The sequence below is a fragment of the Sus scrofa genome, chromosome 8, assembly GCF_054392235.1.
Source record: "Sus scrofa isolate SSC_HxYL_T2T_F1_AM1 chromosome 8, Sscrofa_HxYL_maternal_Yorkshire_Landrace_v2.0, whole genome shotgun sequence".
In the NCBI taxonomy this organism is placed as follows: Eukaryota; Metazoa; Chordata; class Mammalia; order Artiodactyla; family Suidae; genus Sus; species Sus scrofa.
The window spans coordinates 92,165,769-92,175,714 of record NC_139390.1 but is presented as its reverse complement, the minus strand read 5'-3'; the positions used below and the strand labels follow the sequence as shown (position 1 = coordinate 92,175,714).

Sequence of the window (9,946 nt, the reverse complement as noted above, 5' to 3'; positions counted from 1 at the left end):
GGCCTTACCGAGTATCCAGCTTATGTAAAAGATGAAAAGGGAGCTGCAGATGCTCTGAAGGCCCAGGCCAGAAATTCCTAGACTGTCACATTTGTCTTGTTCAGTTGGGAAAAGCAAGTCAGAAGGCCATCTCAGATGCACAAGGTGAGGACATAGACTCCGTCTCTTGCTGGGCAGTATTATGCTTGTTCATGAAAGGAAGGCATTGATTGGTGGCTGCCATCTTGGTGGAGATTATCTGTCACATGTTGTCATCCTTTTAAGGAATTAATCCAGTCATGCCACTCCTCTATTCAAAAGCTTCCATTGTCTTCTAACCTCGTAATTCCATTACGGTAAGGCCCTCAGTGATTTGTACCTCTGTAAATCAGCTCTACCTCCCTTAGTTCCATCACATCCACACCCTTTCTGTCCTTCGCCCATATTCTTCTCTTAGGGTCTTTGAACTTGCTGCTCAAATGATCTTCTTTCAGATGTCGCCCTCTCCCTTATCTTGTGGGGGGTTTGGCTCAAATACCCCCCTTGCAGGGAGGCTTTCCCTGACTGGTGTACTTCATGTTGCATTTCCACCAGCACTCTTGGCTCAAACTCTTCTTGATGCATCCATAACTACTTCCATACTACCAAGTTTATACTACCATGCACAAAACTCTTTGGGTCAGATGTGTTTGGAATTCAGATTTTTTTTTTTTTAAAGATAATTGTTAGACACTGAGTTGTGTCTCTCCCTCTCTCCACCAAATCCATATATTGAAGCCCAACCCCCAATGTGACTGTATTTGGAGATAGGCTTTCAGGAGGTAATTCACATTAAATAAATGAGGTCAAAAGGGTGGAGCCCTAATCCACCAGGACTGCTAACTTGAGAGAAGTGGAAGAGAGTCTGAGAGTGGATGTGTACAGATGAGGCCATGTGCAGATGGAGTAAGAAGGTGGCTGCCTGCAAACCAGGAAGAAAAATCTCAGCAGAACCCAACCCTTCCAGCACTTTGTTCTTGTACTTTCAGCCTCCAGAACTGTGAGAAGATAGATTTCTGTTGTGTGGTCCACCCTATCTGTGGTATTCTATTATGGCAGCCCTTGCAGAACAGACTAATATAGTGACATAATGCCTTTTCTGTATACCATGTGACAGCTGTGGTGTGGAGTAAGCCCATGCAGGTACCTCCTCAAAAGTGAAAGAAGTACAGATTATAAATAGTCTATGCCAGCTCATGTTTTGTTGACCAATAAATTAAGCAAAGCTTTCAGCTTTTAGAGCCTTTTAAAGACTTTCAGATAAGGGACCATGGATTTATATGTCTTTTTTAATGATTTGTTAATTCCCACCTCTCCCCACTTGAACATGAGCTATAGGAGAGCACTTGTTTTTGTTATTTTGTTCATTCATTGCTGCATCCCCATCATCTGTCAGTGCTTGGCAGATGGTAGTCTCTCAGTGACTATTTGCTGAATGGAAGCTAAAGAGTAGGATATGTTAAGGGTAATGGAGACTAAAGGAAGAGATGTTTCAAGGAAGATCTGATTTATTTATACATGTTATTTATTTATTGAGTTGATTTATTTCCTTCATCCTTGAATCATTTTGAATGCTTAGTAGGGGCTAGGCACTCTTTGAAGCCTTTGATTGGCTTTGATTCAGTGGGAGGTGCAAAGTGTAGGGAGGGTCCTGGCTGGTTGGAAGTCAGGAAATGTGAGCATTGCAGGAACTGATGTGGATTGTAGCTAAAACGTGAGGGTGAGTTAGGGACGTGGATAAACTTCATTTAGAAAATACAGAGATAAAAGTGGACTGTAAAACCAAAAATGCCCCCTAAGTCATTAGAAGTACTGTGCTGAAGATTGGGTAAGCTGTTTGTACAAGAGATTTTGGTTTCTGGGTTAATAGTCAAGAATTATTGACTGAAGCCAGCTGTCAGAATATTTCCCTAGGAGGCAAATGTATGTAGAGAAGGTTTGGGGTCACATAAGAAGACCAGAGTTTCTGTTACTGAGCAAGGCACTGTGGGAGAGGAAATACTCAAGCAATGTCTCCAGGAAAGGGTTGGTCAGTTTCCAGAATGTTAGGCTTTTCACACCTTCTAGCCCTTGCTTCCTGTCATTCCAACTCTGTCTGCCCTTCTCCTGCTGGATTTTATATGCCCCTTATGCCTATTCTTACACATGCATCTTTTCTTTTAATGAGGTACAATTAATATATAATATTATATGAGTTTCAGATGTATAACAATGATTTGACATTTGTATATATGGCAAAATTATCACCACCATAAGTGTAGTTAACATCTGTCACCATAGATGTAATTTTTCTTATGCTGAAAACTTTTTTCTTTTTGGTCTTTTTTTGTCTTTTTAGAGCTTCACCTGTGTCATATGGAGGGTCCCAGGCTAGAAGTCCAATTGGAAATGTAGCCACCAGCCTGCATCACAGCACAAGATCCAAGCTGAGTCTGTGACCTACACCACAGCTCGTGGCAGTGCCAGATCCTTAACCCACTGAGCGAGGCCAGGGATCAAACCCATATCCTCATGGATGCTAGTTGGGTTTGCTAACTACTGAGCCATGATGAGAACTCTCTGAAAACTTTTTTCTTTGGCTGCGTCTGTGTCATATGGAAGTTTCTGGGGCCAGGGAATCAAACCTGCATCATAGCAGTGACCTGAGTCATGGCAGTGACAATGCCAGATCCTTAACCCACTGAGCCACCAAGGAACTCCTATGCTGAGAACTTTTAAGGTTTATTCTCTTAGCAGTGCTCAGCTAGGCACTGTTCACCATTGTCACCACTGCTGTACATCCCCATGACTTATTTATATTATACCTGGAAGTTTGTGCCTTTTGACCCTCTACATGCATCCCCCCTACCACCACCACCCCAGCAACCACCCACCTGTTCTATCTATGAGTCACTTCCTCTGCAAAGTTCTCCTGGCAAAACTCAAATCTCATTTCCTCTCTAGCCACCTGGAAGTATTGACCACAATCCTCCTCTGTGCTGTCTCCACCGATGGATATGTCTCCAAGTATCTGCAGTATTTTCCGTATTTTCTAATGTTATTTTTGTTGTCAGTAATCTATCCATATTGCTGAGGGGTCAAGTAACATCAGGTTCTCAGAAAAGGAGATTGATTAGGTTTGACTGGAAATAAGTCACCAGTGATCATGTAGCTGTTAGAAAGTCCCAGCATATACTTTATTTTCCAGATCAGGAAGGGAAATAGAACTTCCCGAAAGCCTAATTTGGGCCAGGCTAAAAACGAGTCTGTATATTCATTTCTAGGATAATACAGATAGACTTCTGATATTAGTATGAGGTTTCCAGAACTTAAAAATAAATAGGGCTGTTTAATATTCTGTTCCAGTTTTATTATTTGAGGGAATAACTTCATAAATTTCCAAGTAAATACTTCAATAAATGAAAGGAAGTACAAACAAGCCACACCCTGGTCTCTAAATTCCTTTAATAGAAATCCTTTCGTTTTCCTAATGCAACAATATTCGTTAAATATTTTTAAAAAAATTCACTAGTATAAAAAAGATGAGAGAATTTTTCTTTAAATAGTAGTATTGTTAATATTTAATTTCTTTGGTGCCTCTTTTCCTAAGAATCCAAGAGAACAAATATACAGTCATCACAACATCATTCTGTCACTTTAAAATTACAGTAATCCCAGGTATCAGATTTTTTTTTTAAATCTGTATTTCATTTCTTTTGATTATACCCCTAGAAAGCAAGATCTTTGTTCTCATTGTTTTGTAGAGGACCTCTGAAACTTCACACATGTGGTTTTATGATGGATTATTAGTTCTACACAGAGTTATTTCTTTTCTAAACTTTGGCCTCTCTTAATTCCAGGCATATTACTCAGCCTCTGCAGTTCATAGGTCATTGGCTTCTAGATTGTGGTTCTGACAATGGGTCAGAAGCTCTCCCAAACAATAGTAGATATTTATGATTTACTGAGCACTTTCTCTGTGAATCGTTCTCTGCCAAGTACTCCAAAAGATAAAAAGATGAACCAAGTATGATTCCTTGTAGAAACTTCATCTAGTGGAACAGTGCACATTTGTAGATGCAAAAGCTGAGTTTCCCAAAATACCACTGTCAGTTCTCTAGGAAGGCTGTTCTTTCTTCATCGCTGAACATGTGGAGTTGCATATCCTTCACTGGAAATACACTATTTCATCCACTGTCTCTTCCTCATCTCTTTCTCCTGACTCACTTATCTGATCCAGATGTCTCATTTTGATGTTTTCTCTGGGAATAGTTCCTCTAGACCACGAAGATTGGGTTAGGTGTCTCTCGTTCTTAATTTCATTTCGTTCTTAAATATTTCCCTACAACTGGTCCTCTCTATCTGTGTGTTCCACATCCTCATTCAACCAACTACAGATTGAAAATTTTTGGGGGGGGGTGGATTCTAGAAAGTTCTATAAAGCAAAACTTGAATTTGCTGCTCACTGGCAATTGTTTACATAACATTTACATTGTGTTAGTTATTTTATGTTATCTACAGATGGTTCAAAGTATACAGGAGAATGTGTGTAGGTTATTTGCAAATATCACATGTTTTTATGTAAGAGACTTGAGCATTTGTGGATTCTGGTATCCATGGGGGTCCTAAACCAATCCCTGATGGGTGCAGAGAGAGGACTGTAGTTAGCATTTATTGTCAGTCATGTGTCAAGCACTTTCACTTGTGTAACCCTCCCAAACTTCATGAGGTGTTTTCCTTGCCACTTTTCAGGTGACAAAACTGAGGCACCAAGAGGTGAAGTGACTTGGCCAGGTTCCACGGTGAGGTGGAATTGGAATTTGAACCAGGTCTCTCTCCAGAGCCTTTACTCTTCTGGCAGGTGTTGCCTCACTGGGAAAACTCATAAGAGGCATAACATTTAAAAGGGAGGAAATAAAATCATCACTGTTTATAAATGAAAGCTGTGAAAATGAACAAACTACTAAAATCAGTGAGCGAGTTCAGCGAGATTGCCGGGCAGAAGAGTAACAAAAAATCAGTACCATTTTTCAACACTAAATAAGATGTTAGCTAACATAATACAACAATAAAACACAGCAGGAAGATGCTCTGACCACGATAAAGTAGAGTTTACTTGAGGAGGATTATATAGATGGCCCGATATTAGAAAATCTATCAATATGTTCTTCAGGGATACAGAACAAGTTATTATCAAGCTCTTAGGTAAGAGCTTTATAAGATAAGGTGGGATCTTCCAAATAAATGCACTAATAAATGAATCAATGAATCAATGAGATATACTGAAAAAATCCCTAGTAAATGTCATACATAATACAGAATTAAAAAGCATCTTCTTTAGTTTTGGGAAATGATGAGGATGTCAAATTAGTGCCACTAATTAACACAGTACTGAAGACGAAGCTAATAATAGCTCCTTTTTACTGAGCACTTACTATGTACCAAGCAGTATTCTTAGTGCTTTATATGTTCTGCTTGTTTAACAGTAGTAGACTCTAAGTTCTTTACTTACCTTTGTTTCCTGTATCTTTTTGCTTCCTTCAAAAATTATTTCAGGCAGGGTCAATGAAGGGTGAATTTTTCTGAGCCCTGATAAGCCTGTGAATATATTCATTGCATCAGCACACTTAAGTAATGATTTCCCTGGATATTTAATTCCAGGTACAGGGCTGTTTTTCTTCAATATTGTGGGGACTCGACTCCATTATCTTCTTGTATCTGTTGTTTCCCTCGAGAAGCCTGATGTCTATCTGACCTTTCTCTGCTTCCATACTAATGAATATTATGAAGTTTTTACTTAGCTTGAATATTCTTGAATTCCACTAAAATATTCCTGACTTTGACTGTGGGTTTGTTTTTAACTGTATCGTCTTTATTTTGAGGTCTTAACGTTTGCGATTTTTGAAAAATCTTGATTATTATTTTCTCATTTATTTCCCTAATTTTTTTCCAGACCACAAGTGGACAGAAGTTGGAATTTCTGCTTTCATCCTCCATATCATTCGACTCTTCATTCATTTTCTTCTTCTAATTGTGAGTCCCTAGTGCCTTCCAGGATAGTCCTTGATCTGTGGTGCTCATTGTTTCATGCTACAGCAGTATTCATTCTGGCATTCAAGCGACTTACTTAATTCCTTACTTTATCCTTTATTTTAAAAAATATTTATTATACTCAGTTATTTATTCATAATTTCTTCCTCCTGATTCATGTTTCCAAAATCCCTCTTACTGTTCCACAAAGTATTTATTATTTTATGAAATTCTTATTTCAATTCTTATCTGTTCCACTAGGCTTTCCACATCTGACACACTTTTTTCCAGTGTCCGTCACTCTTTGGCAGAGTCCCCACTGTACATTCTTCCCTGTATGCTTCTCTTTCTTAAATTGAGATCATTGTTACTCTAGTGTCTATCTGCTGGGAGCCAACACCCTTGGCTCTGGGTTAGGGTTCTCCAAATATGTTGGTAGGGGCATCCTTCAGGTTGAAGAACTTTGACTCTTGCCTTCTGCATTTAACAACTCTGTGACTCTCCACTCTTCTGATACCTTGTTTTCCAAGGATCCTTTCCAGTCTCTTGCTGTTGGTGCCTCATTATCTGGAAGTAGTTATGGGAAAAGCAATTACTTGGACCCAGGGTTTGGGCTTCTGTAGTTGGTGTTGACAGTTTTTCTGAGTGCCCCACCATATAGGCACAGCCAGCAAGTATCAGTCAAATGAAGCAGGCATCTCTCCATCCTACCTTTTGGGGAAAATGAGGGAGGGAGCAGGAGACAGCAACTAGAACCTTCTTCCTCATCTCACCCTCTGTTTCTCGTCTCTGACTCTGTCCAGCTCTGGGCTGCCAAACTGAAATAGAATTTCTTTCTCCCAAGGGTTTTTCACAGATTTGGCATTAGTTCCTGAGCATGGCTTGGCATTCTACAAACCATCTGATTTCTTAAGAATCCACAAGGTGGATTTCCAAAGACGGAGCCAGCTACCCTTGTTGGGTCTTCCTCTAACCTAAGAACTATCTGGTCTCCTGCCTCCCAACTGATTCATTCAGGAAACAGTAGCTATGTAAATATATAATAATATTCACCATTATTGTGGTGAAACAACATTGGACAAAAATCCCAAAGATCCCAGTATAAAAGCAAGAGTGTGGTAGCTTGGCCACAGTGTAAAGGAGATTGTGAAAATTCCATCTTTCCATTCCTCTGAGACAGAGCTGTAAATTGGGCTACAGTGAGTTAGGATGAATCAGACTTGTTTCATAGCAGTTGTGGGTGGTGTGTTTACTTTCGTTGTTCTGACCCAGAAAGCAGCTGCTTGGAAATAAGTGGCAGTGTAGCAGCATTTTGCTAGTGCTACTGGCACAGGATTGTTAAACTAAGGTGTGAAGGAAAAACAATTCAGAATCTATTAAGATAGCCCTTTAGTTATCACCTTATAAACAAGGTTGAAAGCCTCAAGCATATTATAACCCTAGATTTTTAGGGACAAGTAGACCTGTTTTGAAAATGAGCTAATATCGTGAGGCGGTACCAGGCATAGCACATGCCTTGTGCTCCCTGTTGGCGAATGAACTGCCAGTGAAGGATTAAGCTGGGCATCCAACACAAGGTAGACCTGTTTTTACCTATTTGTATAACACTCGACAATACATTTAGTTTCTCTGCACTTTTTTTCTCTTCTGGGAAATTAGGAGGATTAGACAAGAGGAATTCCTTCAAGTTCAAATGAGATGGTTTTAACATAACATGGATGAATTTGATAATATGCTGGTAACCAACCTATGACCTTAATAGAATACTGGAAGGGATTTTAGACACATTCCAATCAAGCTTCCCTGTTTTAGAGATGAGGAAACTGAGGTTAAGAGACATGAACAGCGTTGCTCTGGTCACATAGCTGTCTAAAGACAGAACCAGAACCAGGGTCCAGGTCTGTAGGCTTCCAGTCTATTCCATGGCAGTGCCCACTGCCGTTGTTTACATGAACCCAGAGAGGTTTTATTTCTATAAAAATGAATGCTTGTGGTTCCAGCCCATGGTAGTGACCCATTTAATGCTAACTGCTTAGAATGCTATGTTCTCTAGCTGGATGGAGAAAAGCCTATGTTGTACATATATTCTGCAAGACTTTCCAATTTCCTTTGTTCTCATTCCACGTCTTTCAAAGAATCTTCTTGTGAGTAATATGGCCATTTTAGTTAATAGCGCAGCCTCTGTAATTTAGGGGTGGCTCTGGTGCAGGAAGAAGCCACCCACATTTGCCTCTTCATAATCCCCTCTGAAAACAAACCAAAACAGTCCTTAAAAGTAAGTTGAAACTACAAAAATGTAGCCATCTTGGGCATCCAGCAGAAAGGGTCAGAATCTTAAGAACTATAACAAATACATAATCCCACAGAAGGAATGGGGCACATTAAGTATTTGATGACGTCTGTACAGCCCATTTTCTTTGCACAAAAGCTGAGGAACATGGGAGAAGCAGAAATCTGAGAAAAATGGCGAGAAGTTTGGAATGATGATCCATTCATAGTAATTTTAGTAACTACTATTTAAATAAGAATATTTAATGAGACCAGTGAAAGGAGGTCAAGAACTAAAACTGATTAAGTCTCCTAATCTGGGTGCAAGCATTTTGTTATCTATGTACTAGGTAGTGACACACAGTGCTGGCGGAGAAGAAAGAACCAGCAGTGCCAGAAAGGTAAACATGTTCCACCATCTAATCCAGGGAAAAGCAAGCCAGCAGCCACATGGACCACACTGGAACTTGGGAGGCCAAGCACTCTGCCAGTTTTTAAATAAACTTTATTAATGGAGACAGCCAACCTCAGAGCGGCTTCATAGGCACTTCTGCTTTTCTCTGTAGACTTGGGAAGTTTAGTCTAACTTGTCAGGGAGAAGCCCTGCAAGCTTCAGAAACAAGCTTCTGAGGCATACCTCAGAAACAAGATAGCTATAGCACATGTATGGCCCACTGGGTTGATTCAGTGTTCAGGGTAAATCATTTGATCCACTTCACAACAAGCCAAATATTTGGAGTGGGAAATACCAGAAGCCTAATCAGCAAGAGAAATAAAACATTAGGAAAATGATAACCAGCTCTAGTGAGACAGGGTACTGAGGAATTAATGGACTTAATTGTGCCTGTATTTCATTAAAAATTAGCTTTGCTTTAGCTTTTTTTTTTTTTAAACTTAATTTTAAGTGTTGTTTCGGAGGACTGTGGTAGTCATACTTCCTTGCTTCTGGTTGAGATTAGTGAGAAGCCATAGAAATGTTTGAATCCAGTTATTTGCCAGCAGGAGAGCAGCTATATCATTAAGCTGTCATTTTCACTCATAGGTTATTATCAGCAGGTAATAAGAAATATGCATCATTATAAATGTCATACAGCATTTCATGCTACAACAGATGAGGTATGTCTTCCTCGGCAGCACCGGGCAATCATCTAGAGATTGGTACCAGTAAGGCTATTATAAATCATAACACACACTTTAATAGTTAAACAATTATCTGGAGTGGCAGTACTGGAAAATTGTTTAGTAATGATTGGTTGATTTTTATGACAAAGAATAATTTTTATATAGATCTTTTTATACAAATACCTGAAGGAGGCAAAAGAAGAACATTCATTATAAACACACACTTGGGAACTTCTTGGTTTGGGGCTCATTTATCTTTTTATTTTTTAATGATTTTTATTTTTTCCATCATAGTTCCTGTCTCTTTAAGTGCAAATATTTGAAGTTGCCAGAATAGCTTTCCATATACATTTTAGAGTTTAAAATTATTTATATGTAATATTCCAATTATATGAAGATACTGCGTAGTAGGACTAAACAGGCCAAAATTGGCCACTTTATAATCTTTTAATAGTCTTTTAATATCAAGACTATATCGTTTTCTGTTTGAGAAGCCACAAATTAACAAGGGGGTGTCTTGGCCTATGGG

The 9,946-nt window shown here is 39.2% G+C and overlaps 1 protein-coding gene across 9 annotated transcripts in view; it reads left to right on the top strand.

Annotated features, from left to right (window-relative positions):
* Window positions 1-9,946, top strand: part of IL15 (interleukin 15) — a 75,051-nt gene that overhangs the window by 9,265 nt on the left and 55,840 nt on the right. For 3 of the 9 annotated variants that reach the window (XM_013978869.3, XM_005666853.4, XM_084971052.1), the window contains exon 2: window positions 5,951-6,030. The exons of the other annotated variants lie outside the window; for them this stretch is intronic. The gene's annotated coding sequence lies outside the window, so the exon portion shown is untranslated. The remainder of the gene's footprint in view (window positions 1-5,950; window positions 6,031-9,946) is intronic. 9 annotated transcript variants of the gene reach the window in all.